Source organism: Triturus cristatus, chromosome 10, assembly GCF_964204655.1.
Source record: "Triturus cristatus chromosome 10, aTriCri1.1, whole genome shotgun sequence".
NCBI lineage: Eukaryota > Metazoa > Chordata > Amphibia > Caudata > Salamandridae > Triturus > Triturus cristatus.
The window spans coordinates 787,261,749-787,284,571 of NC_140593.1; the positions used below are offsets into that span (position 1 = coordinate 787,261,749).

General features: G+C 46.5%; 1 long non-coding RNA gene across 1 annotated transcript in view; it reads left to right on the top strand.

Moving 5' to 3' along the window:
• Positions 1-15,430: 15,430 nt before the first annotated feature.
• Positions 15,431-22,823, top strand: part of LOC146790000 (uncharacterized) — a 198,706-nt gene continuing 191,313 nt past the window's right edge. The window contains exon 1 of the long non-coding RNA XR_014969889.1: positions 15,431-15,614. This is a non-coding gene — a long non-coding RNA (uncharacterized LOC146790000). The remainder of the gene's footprint in view (positions 15,615-22,823) is intronic.

The window sequence follows — 22,823 nt, forward strand, 5'->3', positions numbered from 1 at the left end:
TTGCACCACACTCTTTATCATGGATCGGCCTGGGAGCAAAACTCAAGGTAAGGTTAATGGGGTTATGGTCCCCAAAAACTGTGGGCACTACCTCGGCTTTTAACACATGGTTCTCTAATGGTGACGTGATAAAAATAAAATCTATAGTAGACGCAGAACCATTACCTCTATAAGTAGGTTCTATGTGTTTGGCGCTTGTGGGTCCTGCTGCAAGCTCCATCACATCCAAAAAATTATTGGTACTTATGAGATTTAATAATTGAGCGCCCATATTGCATATTGGTGCCTTATTGGTGGGGTGAATAGCTGAGTAAATACTACTTGGTAACTTAACATTAAAAACACCCCCTAGACAAATTCCTACAGAGTTAGTGACACATTTAGACATCTGTAATTTGGAAATGAAATTGAAAAAATTGGTAAAATTCATGTTAGGAACATTCTTAAAATCATTCTTATAAAAATTAATTAAGCAAAATGAGGCCCCCTGTTTGTAAATTATAGCCTGAAATGTATCACTGTCAGTAGAGAGGGCCCTAACACTACCACCTGCATGATGGTAATCCAGATTGAAAGGCCTCCTGCCAGCCGACCAGAGTTTGGGGTAGAAGCTACGATCTTAAAACATTCAAACACCTCCAAAAATAACTCCCTTGTTGCCCATGTCTCCTGGAACATTAAAATATCCTGTTTTTTAACTAACTCTAGCCAATCAGGCAAATTCATCTTAGACACAAAGCCGGCAACATTCCAACTCAATATTTTAAGAGTGGATTCTACCTTAAGAGCAGTTGGGGTATCCAGGTCACAAGTTGGGGACACAATTTGAAAAAGCACTGGCTCTGATAATGCTGACATAGACAATGGGGGAGACAGTCAATCCTGGCTGTCCAAACCTGATAGGGGCAAAAATCTGTTGTGTAGGGAGAGGTGAGGGGCATTAAGAGGCGCTTCAGACAATGTTTCCCCCAAGGGAGGCTTATAGAAATATCTCAGAGGTAAAGCCCATATATTGCTGATTATATTAGAATGGTCCTCCTGTGCCATTAGTAGTGGTTTAACCACTGACGGATTGCAGAAGTTGATAACTATGCAGTCCCCTTTGATGCTCTTTATGGACTGGCCCACCCACCCAACTCTACCTACCATAATGGAATTGTCGAAGAGTGTCAACCTAAACCCTCTATGTTTAGATAACCAATCTACACACTTATAGCGTAGTTGGCCCCATGATTCAACTTGGTTTATTCCCTGGTCTGCGGCAAATATGTTGCCAATCTTTGAACGAGGGAATAGTACCAGACTGCTGGAAACGGGCGATAGTCACTCCCCTGTTGAAAAAGCCCTCCCTGGACCCCACGCAGCCTGTTAGATTCCGCCCCATATCTCTATTGCCGTTTCCAGTTAAAATTCTGGAAAAAGTGGTCAGCAAGTCCCTGTCAAACTATCTGGAAGAGAACCAGCTGCTGGACAGGGACCAGTTTGGATTTCGGCCGGGGTTTGGAACAGAGACTGCCTTGACAACAGTATTGGACAAACTTCGTATGCGAGCCGACACTGGAAAGTCTTCAGTATTAGTACTATTAGACATGTCGGCCGCGTTCGATACGGTTAGTCACACTATACTGTTGTCAAGACTGGAAAGTTTAGGGGTCCAGGGACGTGCCCTAGAATGGATCCGTTCCTACTTAGCGGACCGGCAACAGGCAGTTATGATGACACCCTTCATCTCCCCTTGGTCCCCGGTTCTTTTCGGTGTACCCCAGGGCTCGGCAGTCAGTCCGATCCTTTTTAATGTATACCTGGGCCCACTGATCCCCCTCATTAAATCCTTCGGGATCGAAGTGGTCAATTATGCGGACGATATTCAACTGCTGTTCTCCTTTGAAGGTGATGATGCGGTCCCCATGAGTTCTTTTCAAGAATGCATGGGGCAGGTGGCAGATTGGCTGAAAACGAACTCCCTACATCTGAATGCTGAGAAAACGGAGTTGCTGTTCTGTCATGTTGCTAGAATATCCAACCCTCTCCAGGGCGAGTTCAGGCTCTGCCCGGGGGATGCCCCCATAGTGGCAGCTAAAAAAGTTCGCAATCTGGGGGTTATGATGGATGAGAACCTCCAGATGCAAACCCAGGCCAACAAAACAATTAGCACCTGCGTTTCCCTGCTGAGAGCCCTCCGTCACATTCTTCCACTCCTACCCAGTGAGGCAAGGCCTTTGGTGGTCCAGAGTGTAATTCTAAGTAGATTGGATTATTGTAACTCCTTGTATTTGGGTGCTCCCCAATATATTGTACAGGGGCTGCAACGAATTCAATCTTCGGCAGCCAAACTGGCACTGAACCGACAACGTGATTCCTCGGCGCAGCAGGCATTAAAGGATTTACATTGGCTGCCCGTAAAAGACAGAATCAGTTTTAAATCCCTGGTTCTGGTCTATAAAGCTTTACACAATACAGGGCCGTTACCCTTGCGAGAGCGTTTCTCTTGGTATGAACCGAAAAGACTTCTTCGTTCATCCAATCAAGGACTAGTCTCCGTCTCCAAAACTAAACTAGCGAGAATGGGTGGCAGGGCCTTCAGTACGGCAGCTGCATGCCTTTGGAATAAGATCCCTCGAGAATTGAGACTGGCCGAATCCTTGTTGGGCTTCAGAAAGGGCCTCAAGACCTGGCTTTTTGCCAAGAACAGATAGCACTTTCTTCTGTCTAGCTGACTGAATACGTATTGTGTTTTTTTATCATCTTGTCTCCAAGCGCCAGGATACCCGTTGGGTGACAGCCGCGCTATATAAAAGCAATATACAATACAATACAATACTTGATTTGGCTTTAGGGGGGGCACGCCTGTCAAGACCACTACATAAGGACAGGCTGCCGGAGGCAGATTTAACACCTCCCTGCTACCAGTGGAGCTTGACAATGATATAGTGTCAGTGTCGCCCTCACGTGATGTACTACATACTGCGCGAGTGTTGATCTGCGCCACAGTAGGTATACGGGCCGGGGTAATAGTCTGGTACATATTATTAACAGATATACTATCTGCATTCCCAATATTAGGGATACTGTTTGCTGCAACTATGCCCTCTGGCGCAAAACACTTTTTGATTTTCTTACAAACATCACATGAGTTGACCAATGGGGTAGGTTTGGACACACAGGGCGAGATATTCACATTATTAGATGGTGCAAGTAAATCTGTCCTCTCAATCGTAATAGGCACTGTGGGGCTGTCCTGGGTGGTTAAATTCGTGTTGTTTGTCTCATGGCGGGGGAGGTGCAATTGTTCCCTCAAAGAGGCAAAATGACTATTAAGTACATCTTTTACACGTTCAAATATGATGTCCACAATTTGGCCAATGACGACTTCACCATGACTGTAGCTCTCTAGAAAACACAGGTCGGTTTCAGTCTGAGTACTTATAGAGCGGCGGGGTTCAACAGTTGGAGTGTGGACGTGAGCTACAACAATCTTGGGGTTTGGGGGAACATTTATCCATGAGCTCAAGCCAGAGCAAGATGCACTAGGGCGGATGGGTTGATTCCTCTTGGCACTAGTAACTTTGGCAGGCTCTCTTTTTCGTTTCGCCCCAATGGTTGCCTCAGGGAGAGTCGGGGTACCCAAGGCAGTTACAGGTGATGGAGAGCCGTCAGATATAGTGACATCAAGAGGAACCGCACAGTTGGTGTTAATACAATAGGGTATGCTAGCGTTCAGATTAGTACCCACCGGGTTAAGAGGGAGACAGGGTGCCCCCATACCGAGAGAGAGGCGCCTCTCAGTCAACTCGATCTCATTAGATACAATGCTAACAGCCCTTTCCAACATACTGTCAATACTTGTCGTTGTAGGCCTCGGAGGTAACTGCCCCACTCGCTTTCCCATAATTACATTGGGTAGATAGGACTAGTGGAAGTAAGATTAGTCGTTCTCACCTCAATAGGCTCAAAAACAGTTCGGAGGGGCTCTGATGACAGAGGGGTGGCCCAGCCCAGTCTCCTCCGGTCTTTGACGGGCACAGATGGGCCCTGCGGGAGCCCTGCATCCTTTTTGAGCACCTCCTGGCGCTTGGGGTAGGCATAGGCGGTGTACACGTCACTAAGGATACTGGGGTTTGTGGTCCCCCAGCCGGCTACTCCCTCGTAGCCGGGATCGGGACCAAGAATACCCCTTGATGACTCCGTTGACGGTGGTGGCGGTCTGCAGAAAACGCCCATAGCAGCCTGAGCGTCCCAATTACAGACAGCAGGTCAGATAGATAAAACTCCTGCGCTGCGGGAGCCCTGCGTCCTTTTTGAGTGCCTCCTGGTGCTTGGGGTCGGCGTAGGGGGCGTACACGCCGCTAAGGATGCTGGGGCTTGTGGTCCCCCAGCCGGCTTCTCCCTCGTAGCCGGGACAGGGACCAAGAATACCCCTTGATGACTCCGTTGGCAGTGGCGGCGGTCTGCAGAAAACACCCGTGGCAGCCTGCGAGTCCCAATTACAGACAGCAGGTCAGATAGATAAAACTCCCGTGCTGCGGGAGCCCTGCGTCCTTTTTGAGTGCCTCCTAGCGCTTGGGGTCGGCGTAGGTGGCATACACACCGCTAAGGATGCTGGGGCTTGTGGTCCCCCAACTGGCTTCTCCCTCGTAGCCGGGACCGGGACCAAGAATACCCCTTGATGACTCCAATGGCGGTGGCGGCGGTCTGCAGAAAACACCCATGGCAGCCTGAGAATCCCAATTACAGACAGCAGGTCAGATAGATAACACTCCCGCGCTGCGGGAGCCCTGCGTCCTTTTTGAGCACCTCCTGGAGATTGGGGTCGGCATAAGCGGCGCACACACCGCTAAGGATGCTGGGGCTTGTGGTCCCCCAGCTGGCTTCTCCCTCGTAGCCGGGACCAGGACTAAGAATACCCCTTGATGACTCCGTTGGTTGTGGCGGAGGTCTGCAGACAACTCCTGTGGCAGCCTGAGCGTCCCAATTACAGACAGCAGGTCAGATAGATAAGATTTACAGACTGCATTGTATCCACCTATTATAGGTGCAGAAATTTGCAATTCAATAGATAATACACTGTACCATAGAAAACACATCAGAACTAATTTTTTCCCTTACAAAAATGTTTGAGCCAACACAAGAAGTGCCATAAATCTAATAATGACAGCGGTAAATAAGCAACAGTCAACTTGTGCGTATCGGTGTGAAACAACGATGTCCACACGAAACAGAGGAGCCGTGCGTATGGTCGTTGAAATGTGTTAACAATGCCTTTCGCTGTGAGTGAGTGAGTGAGTACTTTCTTGTATAGTGCATGGCTACCCTAGAGCATCCCAGCGCTGTAAGACCAGAGAACGTTAAAAGACATTATTGAAACAAAAATGTCTTTAGTCGCTTCCTGAAAGCCAGATGATTAGATTTATGCCTGATGTTGTCGGGAAGTTTATTCCATCCTTTGGCCGCTTGGACAGAAAGCAGGCGGCCGCCCATCCGGGCCAACTTCACCCTGGGAACTACAAGCAGATTTCGTTGGTTGGATCTAAGAGATCTAACCGATTGATGGCGACAAAACAGGGAGTCCAGAATGTCTTGAACACAATCCTTTCCCGAATTGGTAGCCAATGAAGCAACCGAATTGAGGCCTTCGCTGAACATCGTTTGGGGACTTTCATATGCAAGCGAGCTGCACAATTCTGCACAGACTGCAGAGTTTTTATGGTAGCTGCTAGTGCCCCCATATAAATAGCATTTGCATAGTCCAGTTGCGAAAGAATCAACGACTGGACCAATAAGCGTCTGGCTTCAAATGGGAGAAGATCTAGGACTTTTTTTAGAACTCGCATCAATCCATAGCAGGTCGCGGCCACCTTCTTAGCCTGATGTTGGAAAATTCAGGGCGGAGTCCAGCCAGACCCCCAAGCTTTTTATTTTAGTCTTGGGCACCGGAGGAGGTCCCAGACAATGCGGCCACCAGGGGTCCAGGTTAATTGGGGCTTTATAGCCCAGCAGCATAATGTCCGTTTTGGCCCCATTTAGCTTTAAAAAGGACGAGGTCATCCATTCAAGGACTTTGGTGAGACACGGGGTCAGATTGTTGATCCCCTGATGTAAGGCATCATCCCTCACCAAAGAAACAACCAGCTGCGTGTCATCGGCGTAGGTGATAAGCTGGATTCCCCAGGGAAGCACCCCCTCAGCCAAAGGTCTCATGTAAATGTTAAACAACGTGGGGCTGAGTGATGATCCCTGGGGAACGCCGTGACTCAGTTGCAGCTGGCTCGATGACACCTCATCCTCAAAAACGGAAAAGCATCTGTCCGATAGAAAGGAATGGAGCCATTTAAGGGCCAATCCAGAGACCCCTGCAAGACGTAGCCGATGCAGCAGGAGAGAGTAGTTTACAGTGTCGAAGGCTGCGCTGAGGTCCAATAGGACCACCGCAGCGCAGCCTCCCGAATCCACAATACCCCTAGTCGCCTCCACCACCGCAACCAGAGCTGTTTCTGTTCCTTGCTTGGCACTGAATCCAGTCTGGGTTGAATGTAATGAGCCCGTAGACTCAACAAATGAAGAGAGAGCCTGATTAACGTGTTTTTCAGCTATTTTGCTGAGACTCGGAAGCAGCAAAATAGGTCTGTAGTTAGCCAGATCTTCCGGGTCCAGATTAGGTTTTTTTAACAGGGCCCGGACTTTTGCCTTCTTCCAGTTGGGGAGTACTACTCCTGAGGCCAGAGACGCGTTGATGACCTGCGTTATCACCGGGCATACTGTTTCCGAAACCTGCTTAAGAACCGTCGGAGGAGCAACATCCTGAGGAGAGCCCGATTTTAAGTTGTTAAGGAGCCTTTCAACAATACATAAACAAAAGGATCCACCCGCAAGTACAATAGATCAAGAGACTCCTGTTCATACCATGTGTGTCCCACGGTCGTGGAGAATACACATCAGTTGTTAAAATACCCCTCACACACCAAAAGGGCCCTTGGTGTCATGCTTCATCATAGGGGTCTTCCCGCCCCTCTACGGGACGGGGCGTGCTACGACCAACGTATACGTGGGAGCACTGTTCTTAATGAGACTACTATGTGTAGTGCAAGGGTGTGCAAGGAAGGGTCAGGAGTGAATGGAGAGTGATTTAAAAATCGACGGAGCCGACCGGGGTGGTGATTTGGGCAGGACACTGATCCTTGGAGGCGTAGCCTATTTTGGCACTCCAACCACTCGGTAATTGAGCTCATGAGGAAATTGTTCTTTTTGCAGCAAGTTAAAAGGAGTATGTAAGACCCATTGGGGCGTTACCAACTCTTGGAGGCTATTTACCTCCTCTTTGATTTTTTCACCTATTATTTTTTACCACATCACAGTGCATCGTTGGAAGGGATCTTTTAGGTCCTGACGAAGAAGCATGGGGAAGCTTCGAAACATGTCGACACCAGGAGGTCAAGCTCATTGAGGCATACACCCTCCACCCCCACCTTTTTACTAATACCAGCTTAGATGGCAGAATAAAAAAAAAATTCCTAGTCCAGAGAGCCAGGTATTTTTTAAATCACTCTCCATTCACTCCTGACCCTTCCTTGCACACCCTTGCACTACACATAGTAGTCTCATTAAGAACAGTGCTCCCACGTATACGTTGGTCGTAGCACGCCCCGTCCCGTAGAGGGGCGGGAAGACCCCTATGATGAAGCATGACACCAAGGGCCCTTTTGGTGTGTGAGGGGTATTTTAACAACTGATGTGTATTCTCCACGACCGTGGGACACACATGGTATGAACGGGAGTCTCTTGATCTATTGTACTTGCGGGTGGATCCTTTTGTTTATGTATGCTTTATTGGGAGGAAGTATCCACCTCCACCACTCGTTGAGTGGAACCTCTCTACTCCCCTCCTTGTTTTTCTTTCCACCTTTCAACAATAGCAAGATCTAACAGCGGAAAGGCTTTGAGATCTCCAAATAAGTTAGGGGCTCCCCCCTCCGACCTTTCATTACCACTCTCCATTTCGTCTGGAGTATGGAGTTGTCACAAAGCTAGAGTAGATGTTGGACACTTTGGACGCGAAGAAAACGGCTAGGTCCTCGCAATGTTTCTGAGGGTCCGGAGCAGGATTGGTAGCCCTAGGAGTAGCAACCAGAGATTGAAAGATTTTAAAAATCTCTCTGGGGGCATTGGCTGCTTCCGAGATTTTACCCTGGTAATATGCTGCTTGCGTGGATTTCAATAATTTTTTGTATGATCTGAGGGATGCTTTATATTCAGTTTTTGCAACAGGTGCAAAGTCCTTTCTCCACTTCCTTTCTGCTCGTTTGCACAGTTGTTTATGTTCCTTAAGTTTTCCAGAGTACCACAGTTGTTTATTATGACCCTCCCGATGCCGCATCTCTTTTTTTGGGAGGGTGGCATCCAAGGTGTAATTAAGCCAGTTGTCAAAGGCTTCATTAGCAACCACTGGATCCTCATGGGGAATAGGCGGACACCTCTTCAGGGCTGCCTCCCAGTCCCTGACCGGTAATCTAGACCAAACACGGCCAACTTTCTTTGAAAGGGTAACCCTATGATTCTGTATTTCTGGAGACCACACAAAGGAGAGTAGGACGTGGTCTGACCAGGGAACAAAGTAGGGCTGATCACACACAATGTTCGCAAGGTTAGTAAAACAATGATCTAGTAGATGCCCGGCTACATGAGTAGAGCTTGTCACAATTTGTTCCAAGTGTACTACTCCCAAGGTATCGAGCAGATATTGCGATGCAGCTGCATTGACTTCATCAAGGTGAATGTTGAGGTCGCCCAAGATGGAGAAATTGGGGGCACTGCTAATGGAGAGAGAGATCTTATCTAGAAGATTATTACAGAAGTCACGGTAATCACCCGGGGGTCTATACACCAAAATCCCTGAAAAAGTACACATGGGCGAAAAGGATATGGAGAAGCCAAGACTCTCACATTCTGTAAGTGGACTCTTAGAGGTTCTACATCTAAAGATGTTCTTATAGATAATTGCCACACCTCCTCCCCGCCCTATTAGACGATCCTGTCTGATGATCGAATAATTGGACGGGAGCGCCTGGACTATATCCGGGTCGGATGACTCGGTCAGCCAAGTCTCAGTTAAAAAGAGTACGTCTGAGCCTCGTTCCTCTAGGATCAAATGGATCTCCATGGCGTGCCTCGGGAGAGATCTGCAGTTTAACAGGGCGAATGTAAAACGGGTAATATTAGCTCTCACTAGCTTTAAAGGCTTGCAATGGGGACAGAAGGATATTACGTCCTCTGGTAAGGTCTCTATCGGACAAATGGACCTCACATCACCTCTAAGAGCCCTTAGCAGATCACCACTGTAACTGAGGGTATTAGGAGGTGGGGATTCCATTAATATGGCCCTGAGCCCCGTCCTAGTCTGGCCTGGCACGGGCGGGCACAGACGAGCTTTCCTTAGGCGCTCCTTCGGCGCTCTAAGGCGCGTCCGCAAACGCGTAAGCTAGCGCGTAGATGGACCGTTTCAATTTATGCGCTTTCTCGCGTCGTGTCCAGCCCTACCTTCCAGCAAATAGCGCGGCAACCTCGTCCTCCCCAAGATGGCCGCTGTAGTGGATCGGCCCCTCTAGGTCCCGGTAAACAGAGTGCCCAACTCGGCTCGAGGAAACTAAGAGGTCCCCGAAGGGTGCGGCGCTAGGTGGGTGTATTCAGTCACTCATACAAACGTCAGGTGCAAATAAGCAGGTAAAATATTTATTTTTTAAAAGTACAGGCAAAACAATTTAAAATGTGTTACAATAGCTGACTAGCTCCCAGCTTCCGCCTCAGGAGCAAGAGAACGTCCCTAGGCTGTACACACACTGATGTAGCCGTGCGTGTCGGCAAGTACCCTCCAAAAAACTGGAAATGAGAAAACGCTTTATTTTCAAGGACACTCAATGCTGCAGCTGAAAGCAGGAGGCAGGACACACACTCAAAATGGGAAGCTGTGCACATCGGCAAAGGAAACCAGTAAGACAAAGCCGGCACAGCAACAGTACATCAGTAACCAGGGAATGCACATTGCTAAGGAAGAAGGCACGCTCAGAGACAGACGTAGGCCAAAGTTGGTAAGTGGAGTCACCAGGATCCTCTCAAATGGCCGACAGACGTGGAATGCATCTGAAACGAAGATGCCAAATAGCTGAGGTGGACCACGCAAGCCCAAACAGTATAGTAGCAGTTAGGAGACTGTGGAGAACGCTTGTTGAGTAAAAGGAACACATAGAACCAAATGTGGAAGTCAAAAAGAAGCCCGAAATCAAAAGACATTGTGTTTAGTTCTCTGTCCATTGAGGGCGCAACAGACGCGTGGGTCCTTTGGCAGTTCTGCCACTCGCTACCATCTAAAATGTGTTGCTCTGCAAGAGATTCATCCACTGTAGGTGAGTATCCAATATGAAGTTTTATGTCATACAGAGCTGCCCGCGACACGGTACAACCCACCACTGCTTCTTCAGCAAGGGACATCGAACCCCCAGACATAGAATCCCACACAAAGCTCCACATTCCTACAAGCTCTTGCTCTGCCAAATGCGCTTGCCAGAACCAGAAATAATTGTCTAGGACACAACAAAGATCACCACACATTTTCAACTGAAGTAATCAGGAACCCATTCTGTGGTAATCCAATCTAATCCTGAAATCATCATAGGATCATCCTGCAGTAGTAAATGATCATCAGATGTTTTCCACTGAAGTAATCAGTAACTACTCCTGGAGTAGTGTCTGTGATTACTCCAGAGCCGTCTCATTTAAATATTTCACACTATACACATATTTCAGGATGGCTTGGGATGACTTTCCCAGATAATTACAAGAGTAGCCCAGCTAAAGTAATCGAATAACTTCAGAATGACTCCAAGATAATCTTCCTTTTTGAGTTGGGTATACAGAGTATGCTTTTTTTTAAATAGCATAAAAAACACCGGAAATCCACCAGGAACTTCGAAAATAAGTAAAACAACATTGGAAAAAAGCCTCAAAGGGTACCGATGCTATACCAATAGTAAAGAGAATTAATGATCTGGAAAAATGGTACTTTGAATATTCAGAACATGGTGCAGACAATGGGCGCAATAAAACTAATAAGAATTAGAAAACACCGAAGGGTCTAATGCTAAACTTAGTGTCAATAAGAACAGCACCAATTTATATAGTGCCCCAGAGAAAACGGACAGCTGTAAACAGAACAGCCATGGTTAGAATGCAGAATATACAAATTCTGATGGGATAGTAATATCAGTGAAGGAGTGGGAGACTATAAATCTGGATATACTGACACAAGCAGAAAGTGTACAGCCATTACAAAAGCAAAAAGATGGGTTGATCATCAAAGAGTCTATAGGTGAAGGCAAAAAAACAATCTTTATTGGGTACTTGCATTAGTAAAGATATATCAACTGTAGAGGATGGATTCGAGCCATCCATGATACAAATGTATCAATTGATACAGAGACACTGTGAGGAGATTGTCTCAATACACATGAGTAAAACAGGAACAACTGGAGTCACAGGCATGTGTACAAGGTATATATTAAAAGATTGAGAACATATAAGGTCAAATCATAGATGTAGCAAATCCAATGGCAGAAATAGAGGAAGTTAATACCAGAATACACAAGAAGGTGCCTGAGCAGCAGGCAATGCTGGAGGCAATACAAAATAAAACTGAAGAGCTGGAAAATTGACCTACATATTTTTGTACTTGAAGGGGAAAGAGACTCGTCCTTTGATGCAGATCTTTTCATAAAAGCATTTGCAGATCTATCAAACTGGTATTGTGACTCCTAGTTACAGCAGGCACACATATACGTACACAGCCTAGATTTACATTGGGAATTTCATTCTGAGACAATAAATCTTTTTTGAAGCCAAAATTGCCTCGCCATCTACAGTGAATGGATTCTTTGTGACATCAGATTTCAGCAGCCAAACTGTTGAACGACACTGGAAGCTACAAAGGTACACATGCCCATTGCAAGAACTAGGGGGCTACTGTTTATATGCAGGAACGGGGGCTACTGTTTATATGCAGGAACCTTGTTGGCTTAAACTCATCAGAAGAGGCCAGAATTTCTTGAAAAATTAGACAAAAGACCTAGAATTGGTGGAAAAAATGAAAAGTTCCTTCTTAAACATTCAGTCATTTTAGATAATTAAGTTGGAAAGGCGCTCTCTGATTCGCGAAGCATAGCCCTAAAGATAAAATAGTGCCAATCAGATTTTGTTTTTTTGATTACGCAGTAGAGATAAGATGTTAACAAGAATTGTACTGGTGTGAGTGGGCAGTGAGGTACCGGTCCTAGATTTGTTAGAAGTGGAAAATAGCAGAGGTGGTGTTTATTTCCTCTTGTTGGTTTGTGTGATAGTACAACATATGCCTGAACAACGCATGCCTGAACCACGCGGGCTCAACCAAGGATGCATCTTTACCATGCATACCTTCACCATGCATGATTTTATCATGCAATTTTGTGGTAAAGAAATGATGGGTATAGGAACGTACATGCTAAAGATCACACCCCTACCCTGTAAACTGTCCATTAACTTCATACCCCATAAACAAACCATACGCCAGCCTTGAGCCCTGAGCCCCAAAAACGGTCCCCTACATCCCTAAAGTAGCCTGAGCTAGCCACCCCAGCCCTTAAGCTGTCTCTTTCCCCCACCCGAGCCCTTCGAACATTCTCCACGCCCTAAAAACGATCCCGTCCTAAACCCTAAAAACTGTTCCCTACATCCCTAAAGTACCTCGACCCAGCCCCCCCGTCCTGATGTCTAAAACTGTCCACAGCCCTAAAAACAGTCCCTTCCCCCATCCTGAGCCCTAAAAACTGTCCCCATGCTCTAAAAACTAAAAAGCTCAGCCCCATCCACCTGAGCCCTGAAAACTGTCCCCTACACCTGTAAAGTACCCTTACCCTGCCCGCCCTGAGCCCCAAAACCTGTTCCCTGCCCTATAAACAACCACGACCCCCACCTGAGGCCTAAACACTACCCCCACCCAAAAAAACTAACCCCACCCACCCAAGATCCAAACCCAGCCCCTCTTACCTCACCACGTCCTCTCCAGAGCCTTCCTCTTTCTGTCTTCCTGTGCCCGCCATCCACTCTGCAGCTAGACCTTCTCATTACCTTAACCACTCATATGCGTGATTAAGGCAAGAGTGGTTCGGATTGCGGAGGAACGGCCCATGTGGCTGATCCTGCGTTGTTACGGCCGTTTCCCCTCTTGTTGATGTTTGACAAAAGGAAGAGGAAATCAGATGGGGGTTAGGCCCTTTGGAGTAATGAATTTAAAAAGAAAGAACAAGAGTTGTATACATAACAAGGTGACGAGAAATACAAAGGCGTATGGATATATGTGCGCTGAGGTGTGTATATGTGTCATTTTGCAGAGAATCCGATTCTACTCAGGTCTAGGGAAACTTGTGAATGAGAAACAGAGAAAAAAATAATGGTGATTTTACCTGCATAATGGATTCTAAAATCAGCACAGCAAATAGTAAGGTAAGATTTGGTAACAATTTGAGAAGCCTTTAAAAGAATCAGCTGAGTATTTGGACTTGTGGACGTTTGGATATATGTCTATTGTAAAGGGCCAAGGTATACTACATTTATCTCAGGTGTTCACTAGCTCTACTCTTGGATAGATATGATCTTATATAATCCGATCTTCATACCCAGATGGATCCAAAGACTATTCTCATCACAATTTAGAATTACTTAAGATTCAAATAAAGCTCAGCTTACCTAGAGTTTATGACTCAATCTATAATTGAGGTTGTTTACAACAATATTGAAACTGCTAAACACAATTTAGTCTTCGGCACTCTTAGAACATATATCAGAGAATGTACTATTCTGTATATTGCCAAAATATATGTAAGGTTAAACCGATAGAGGGAGAAAAACTGGGAAGGGTACGGAGAGAGCTCATGCAACAGCTATTAAAAAATCTGCAGATAATGAGGGAAAGATATATCAGCAGCTTTTAGTATTAAAGGCAGAGGTATGCAACGAGAAAACAAAAAAAGCTGCTGCTCAATTTTTTCAACATAAAGCTAAAGAATTGGAATATGGAGAAGCCATAGGCAACATGTTGGTGTACAAGATAATGGTAGAAAATAATCAGAGGTTAAAAATATGATGTAAATATCTGCATACGTTGGAATGCCTTTACAAGTTAACTCCATTTTTCATTCAAGGCTCTTTGTGTCCTGTATCCATTAGCCACGATCGTTTTTAGCATAATTAAATACATAAACACATCAATTATACCACTATATGCAAACATGCAGTGACAATCTTTTTCTGCATATCTTAAAGAGTATCGAACATAACTGCTGGCCTTCATTACTCTACACGTATCGTCAAATATATTTACCTCATATTTAATTTGAAAGTATTTTATTAAGACAATGAAAATAATAATAATGTGAAATGCTCTAGTTCTTCTGTCTTGTGACTTCACACCTTGGTACTAACCAGAAAACAGCTCCAACACAAACAGCTGTGAAACTGACTATGGTCGCATCTGGAAACGATCATTCATACAAGTCTAGAAGGGTCTCTCCGAGACAGAAGGAGAAGGCACCACAGGGGTAACATATGCTGCCTGTGCTCCCTAAGGCGAGCCTCCAGTGACCCAGAGCAAAAGAGAGAAAGGCAGAAGAAAAGAAAGACTTGAACACAGCCACAAAGGGAAACAACAGGGATAGAAAATAACCTGCAAGATTGAGAAGAGACGGGAAGTGCAGGATGGTGCAAGAAAGAGGCTAGAAATGAAGTAAAACAAACTATTCATCAGCCTGAGCCACAGCACTCAGCAGTGCCAGCAGGGGACTCCTCAAACTAACGAAATGTTCTACACTTACCTGGATTATGCACTGTTCATCACCCCCACACAGGGTTGGCGTTCCTAAAGTGCAATCAGGTAGTGCCCAATGAGATGGTCTGAAGGACAAGTGTATGGACTGTATTTTTGGCTGTTGATGCGTCTTTTTTATTTTGCTGCCCGGGTCTTTTTCTGTCCCAGTCGGACCCTGCTCCCAGGCTCAACTGAAGAGAAAAGAAGGGTGCAGAAAGAATATTCTTCAAAATGAAATGTGTATGGGAGTGAGTTGCACTTACTTTATTCTTGTCACAAACCTTATCTCATTTGGGTTCAATAAAACTGAAGCGCTTGTCATTGCCCACGTGAAAGGAATGTGATCGAGGATACCGAAAGTCATGCCATCGATTGTGTTCTTTCACGTTTAGCTGTTGCTGGGCTCGTGTTTAGCTGTTGCTGGGCTCGTGTTTAGCTGTAGCTGTGCTAGAAAGGAAGGCGAGGCTTGTCTTGTGCTTTAAGCCAATAGTGAGAAGGAAGGCGAGTGGGCGTGGCTACCATCAGACATTTAAACCTCTGAAAGAAAGATCGGCCTCCAGCCTCCAGCATCTATCGCCTCTTGCAGAATATCTCCCTCTCCTCTTGCAGAACATATCGCCATGATGATGCAGTTTGTGTTTTTGGTGTGTTTTGTTTTATTTTATCCGCCTACAATAGTCAATGGCGGGTTACAGGATCGGCCACCAGAGGACGAGATCAAGTTTCCAGATAGGTAAGCAAAGCGCATCGATGTGCAAAGAAAACCTCTCTGTCTTTTCACTATTTCAAGCAAATGTTACATTGAACATTGATGAAATAAATTGAGAAACAATTACAAGAAACTCGAAATTATGTCAGACAAATAAATTACGACTCACCTCAACAATGTATCATGTCAGGCAAATTACTGCGTAGCTATGTTTTGTATTAAAAATGAGTTAAGGGCACATTTAAGCTCCAACTGCAAATTGACTCGCATTGAAAACGTGTTTGTTTTCTGAGAGACGGTTGTGTATGTAGCCTGCAGTTCAGTATGCAGTTCTCCAGCCGCAAAATTCGTGCAGTTTCTTTTTTTTAAATATACATTGTGAACAGGGGTTTGTGGTCACTTGAGCACTATGTATGCCTTTCTGTACCGAAACCTAATAGATTTAGATTCAGAGTTTGGCAGAGGGATTGTATCGCCATGGCGAAGTACATTACTCCGACCATGTCGAAGGTGTTCCACCTGCCAAATTTAGAGGTGTCCGCCGGCCCAACGGCTATCCCTTGCGTTTTCCAGGAACTGGGGTCACGTGTATCAAACTTTCAAAATGTTTTCAAATTTTCAAAATAAAATTCCCAAGGCCAATTTATTATGGAAAATAAATAAAACCAATGACCCCCTTGGCAGGAGAGTTTTCTCCCATGGTGTTGCGGTCATTTTGCAGTTTGCACTGCCCCTAGTTGCAAGGTTTTACCTGGTGGTGACAGACAGTGAAACCTGTTATTTGTGCATCCTCTCTAAATAGGGAGTGCGGACAATTGGGAAAACCGTCAGTGGCCGCTACTTTGTTCGGCTATCTGAGGTGAGGTGTGTCAGCGGCGGAGACAGATTAGTCTCTGCAGCAGACATACTTAAGATCCACTCGACTCTAAATGAGGCGGATGGACCTTCAGTTTGGCAGAGAGGGTATTGCGTCTCCTTTGCAACGGAGTACCCTCTCCTCTAAACTATACATCGGGCCTTAAGATTCAATGGCCCTGATGTACGATGGGAAAGGATGCAAACCAGTTAATGGTTTTTCACATGAACTTGCTCAGCATTTTGAGATGCTACCAATCTACTATAGCACTCAGACATATATCAAAATATATTTTTGCTGGTGGTCACAAGAACTTCTGCATCATTAATATTAATGAGGCAGCAGTAATTTTGTACCACCCTACAAATGTCTGAGAATGCAGACCTCCCTCCCTGATTTCCATCCCTTCAATATAAATTTTTCTTAGAGGTGCCAAGTCTCTGAGAGGGACATGGGATGCTCTTAAAACACTACATTGAAAGAAATTAGGGCGAGAATACAGTAGTCCTCTAAACCACTGTCTTTTCACCTGAAACTGCCAACGCAATTCCAATATCCTCTTTGCAACTCAGTTACCACCCGGTGTCAGATGACAATAATTGATCAATGGCTTGTAACTGTAATTGCGATCATAAGCCATTGGAGCACAGCATTGTGACTCAAATACGGGAGCAGACCTCTTTTACACTCACTCCTATTTGTGATCCTGAATTGGTCACAAAAGCCCTTTTCTGAGTTGTAAAAAGTACCTTCGCTGGCTCATAAAATGACCCTCACATTAGCATATGATTAAGATCCGCTTGAAGGTCGAAACGCGTAATGCTTTGACTGTTGCAGATTAAAACTTTCTTACCTGAAGTCTGTCTGGAGGGCTTGATTTCATGCCTAGGATGTTGCGTGAAGGCTGTACTGTGTTATGGCGGATACGTCGCCTACAAGGCCTAGCCCGCTTGGATGGGTTTACTTTCATCGCATTTGCTTCTGAATCTACATGTAACGGGAGGTCCGCCGGCTGCTCTAATTCTGGAAAGAAGGATTTCACCATGATAGTGCCACTTCTAATACAGGAGGCTCTGCCACTGTTTTGTTAGAAGGCCTGCAGGCTGGAGATTTCTCGATAATTACTAGGCAGCCAGGATTTATGTGAGTTGCTGGACTCATGCACAGTCAGACAGAGTGAAACAATTCACAGGCAGCTACATTGAAAATCAGAACAATGAGCACACGAGGAACAATGCCTTACAGGTGAAATTGAATTGACTGCCACTCAGCAGGACATGGAAGTGTTCTTTTTAAAGCTAGCATGTGGCAGTTTGCTTTCATTGAGGCTTATTAAGGCATCCAAGGTTTTTAAACAATGAAAAACATTACAAGACTTTGTTAGACATTTGCAAATCAATTGCGATTTTGCGCTTTGGATGTGGTGTGAAGGCTGTGCTGTGTTACAGCAGCGACGTCGCCTACAAGCCCCACGCTGCTTGGATGGGCTTTCCTTTCTTCGCATTTGCATCTGGATCTATATGTATATACATATACATATTCACTGAAAAAACCACAGGTTACAGAACATTATAGTTAGGCGACATTTTAATTATACAAAACCAGAGAAATTCCACCTTTATAGTTAGGTGAGCTAACTATAAGTCGCACCCTTGCAATGCACTGCTGATGACGTTACATATTACATCACTCATGACATAGTCAGTGACATCACTCATGATGATATGTCAAATTGATTGATTGATTGATTGATTGGAGTACTTATAGAGCGCAACTATCACCCTACGGGCATCTTGGCGCTTGCATTGGGAACCCATCCTGGTTTTTCCCTGTAAGATAACCCGTACTGGGCATCCCCAAGGTGAAAGCCAGGCATCCCGCCGCGGGGGGCCGTTGTGGAGATTAAGCAGGCTTGTTGCCCAGAGCTGCATAGTGTGAACTCGTGCTTAGAGTGGGCACCGAAACGAGAATTATCGAGTCCGTGGACAATTGGGTTCTGGACCCTGCCACGTCGGGAATCGAACCCAGGTCCCGGGCCTGATCTCTGCTTCAGGGTATGCCTCCTCTAACCAGTGAGCTACATTTCTCCACTATTACATCACTGATGACATCATCCAGTGACTCTCAGTGTTTCTAAAAAGTTTAAGAATGTTATATATATATATATAGATATAGATATAAATATAGATATAGATAAGATGTATGGATGATTCAGTGGGTGCGTGATTGACTGTATAAGTGAGTGATTATACATGTCTCAGTGAATGTATGGGTGAGTGACTAATCTATGTGAATGTCTGTATCAGTCTGTCAGTTGGTGTCACCTGTAGGTAATTACAGTTTAGACCATGTTTCCATAGGAAAAGCATTTTATATTTTGACAATAACTTTGGCGCCGCCTTACGAATCTTCACAAAATTTTGAAAACTTTTGTTTATTCAGTTGAGCTGCTGTGTTGAAAGGTTTAGAGTGGCCCCCCAAACATGTTTTCCCCATGGATGTTCCCATAGGGATTTTGAATACGACTACATCCCGAATCGCTGAACAGAATTACACAAAATTGGGCAGAAATCTAGATGTTGGTCCAGAAAGCGTGCTTTTTCTGATTTGGTGTAAATCCTTTCATTAGTTTTACAGATATTTAAGGTTAAAAATATAGATATCTGGGGATGTGGATCCTTGCAGTTGACTCGTGGACCTCACAGAAATGTGATTGACTGTCCACACTTCAACCAGGAAGTATTGGCAGCCATCTTGGGACTTGGCTTGAAGCAGAGTCCCACAAAAAATTTAAACATGAAATGAAAAGGGGGCAAGGCAGAAATAACCGGACCCCTCCCCAGATATGATAGGGGGTCACCTGGTATTAAAAGTATTTTTTTAAAATCAATGTTGCTGTGAATTTGTTGATGGATCCGCAAATCCACGACAAGATTGAAAAGAAAAAAACATGTGGGTTCCTGCGCATCTTTTGTTAGGAGGCCCCGGGTGGGCCAAATCCAAGAAGCATGTAAAAAACATAAAGGAGGGGGCCCACTTGGGCCCGCCTCTTAGGATTTATAAAACCTCAGGGACCACAACCCCCCTGAGGCATTACTGATAACTTATGCAGGGGGGCCTGTACGGCCTTCTCCGCAACCGTGTAGATCGCCACCTCTCAGAGGCTAATGTAAAAGTTGTTGAGGGGCCTCATGGACCCCGTCGCTGCAGGGAACATCACATACCCGGGTTTGTTTATTTTGTAACGAGGCCCTTAGGGACCATTCCGGCCGCCAGGGACAACCATCTCCCCGGATCCACATTTTATTTTCTAAAATGATAAGGGTGCTGTTCTCGCCCGAGGGGAGCACCACCTCCCTGTGGCAGGCCCTCCTGGAGCCATACATGACCTCACATATTACATCACTCATGGCATGGTCAGTGACATCACTGATAAAATCACTGATGACATCTTAAATGACATCACTGATGACATCATCCACAGAAACATTCCCACACCCGTTTACACCCCATTCCACCTTTTGTATGCCCACTCAAACAACCACTCACATACTAATTCCAAGACCCACAACAGTGTTCACACACCTATTCATTCCTCCATATATCCACTCTTACACTCACTCACTCACTCACTCACTCACTCACTCACTCACTCACTCACTCACTCACTCACTCACTCACTCACTCACTCACTCACTCACTCACTCACTCACTCACTCACTCACTCACTCACTCACTCACTCCTACAGCCACTCACACTGCTATTCATTCACCCATACAGCTACTCATACAACCAGTCATTCACCCATACAGCCAGTTACACAGCTAGACACTCAGCAATACAACTACTCACACACCCACTTCTTCACCTACAGTCACTTACACACCCACTCACTCACCCATACAGCCTCACAACACAGCCACTCACTCACCCATACAAGCACTCACACACTCATACACACACCCACACAATCACTTACATACTCATTCACACATCCATACAAGCACTCACACATCTGCTCACTCACCCACATAGCAATTCACACACTCAGCCTCCAATACAGCTACTCCCACACCAACTCACTTAACCAAACACCCACTCAAAGAGCCACTCACTCATCTATACACCAATTTACACACCCAGTCACTTACCCATTCAGATACCCACTCACCCATACAATCACTACACACCCACTTACCTACCCATAGAGCCCCTCACACTGCCACTCACTAACCCATACAGCCACTGACATCCACTCACTCACTAATACAGCCACTCACACAGCATCTCACTCACCCACACAGCTACACACATGCCCACTTATACACCCATAGAGCCACTCACACACCCATACACACAAGGATATATACAGGCACACAACCACTAACCTAATATATGTGAGAAGCAGTATTACTCAGTAGTAGTGCACCTAGTAAACTAATTTAACTTTTGTAGTAGGTTAGTATGTATGTTTAACACTCATAAACTCTTAAAAACACTTACACCCACTTGATGATATCATCAGTGATGTCACTGGCCATGTAATGAGTGATGTAATATGTGAGGTTATATAAGTGCCTTGCTGGGGCATAAGTTATAGTTAGCTCAGGTAACCATAATTGCTGAATTTGATGGGTTTTGTAGCAGTGAAATCTGAGCCTAACTATAACACCCCTGAAACCTTTGTTTTTATATATATCTGTGTATATATATATTTAAATATGTATATGTTTGTGTATATGTTGGAAGGCGGACCCCGAGGAGTCGGCGAGACCACCAAGGGGGGCCCTCACACTGTACGAAGTAGCCGAGCGCTGCCGAGAAGTCTCCTGAGAGAGCCTTCTCCTATCACGTACTAGCCCAGTAACACCACCACACAGGACTCAAGTAGGTTGTCTTACGACAAGCAATTCTTTATCAGCAATAAAAAGGTTACGAGGTCAATATTTACACGAAGGGATCGAGGGATCCACCAAAAGTCTCAGTGTCTCTTTGGAAGGGTAGGGGTAGCGGGACAGTGGCAGGGTACCTGGGGCCCAGTTCTTATCCTCAAGCTGGAGGACCTCCGGATCTCGGAGGGGTCGAGCCGCGACGGCGTCAGCAGGGCTCCGGCGTACAGTTCGTGGAGAGCCGCGATCCAATCAGCAGGGCTCTCAAGATGGTTTCTGCTCAGCTCGAGCCGCGACGTCGTCAGCAGGGCTCCGAGGGAGGTTTCAGCGAGGTTGGGCCGCGACAGCGTCAGCAGGGCTCCGATGTTCCAGGTGGTTCAAAGTGTTCACAAGAAGGAGCCGCGACGCAGTCAGCAGGGCTCGTGATGGTTCCGACAAGAGTTCTTCTCCGTAGGGTCAGCCGTGATTCAATCAGCAGGGCTCTCGACTCCGGGATACAACTGCCGATCTGTGGCGGGGTCGCCCCAGATATAGGTCTGGAGCCCTTTGATGTCCGGACCCAGGCGCCCGGGGGGGCGGAGAGGCCGGGTGGAGGTGGCCAGACGCCCAGCAGGAGAGGCGCCAGGCCCAAGGGAGTTGCAGGGCGATCACACCTCGAGAGGGGAGGACAGTTGGGGGTCCCATCGATACTGTCCTCCGCCGGGGGCGATGAATGGTTCCTGCGGCACCCCCTGGCCAGTTCGTGGTGCCTCGATGTCGGGGCTTCGCTGGGGTCGAGGCCGGGTTGAGCGGGGTCGCACTGGCTGGTGCACAGAGTCACGTGGATGCCAACAAGATGGCGGAGCCACGAGGGGTATGCGACTTCGTGCAGCTCTGGATAGGGGGCCTCGGTGCAGTTCAGAAGGGTGGCCCGTGAAGGCCGGGGCGGGGAACGGGCACAATTCACGGGGTTAAGGACCACGCCACGAGGCCGGGTCCAACAGGCGTCCCCCCCAGCCGAAGGCATGGAGAGTCACCCATCTCCTTGGGGATTCTCCTCGTCAAGGCGGAAGAAGCGGGACAGGCCGTCGGCGTTGGCGTGGTCATTGCCGGGCAGGTGTTCAACGTCAAAGTCCATCCCTTGTAGCGAGATGGACCACCGCAGCAGCTTGGGGTTCTCGCCCCGCATTTGCATTAACCACCGCAGGGGCCGGTGGTCGGTCTGGACCCGGAAGTGGGTACCAAAGAGGTAGGGCCGGAGCTTCTTGAGGGCCCACACTACAGCGAAGGCCTCACGCTCAATGGTGCTCCATCGTTGCTCTCGGGGCAGTAGCCGTCGGCTGATGAAGGCCACTGGTCGGTCGAGCCCCTTTTCATCGGCTTGGGACAGGACGGCCCCGATCCCATACTCGGAGGCGTCCGTCTGCACCACGAACTCCTTATTGTAGTCAGGGGCCTGCAGCACCGGGGCAGTACACATTGCTGTCTTTAGGGTGTCGAAGGCTGCT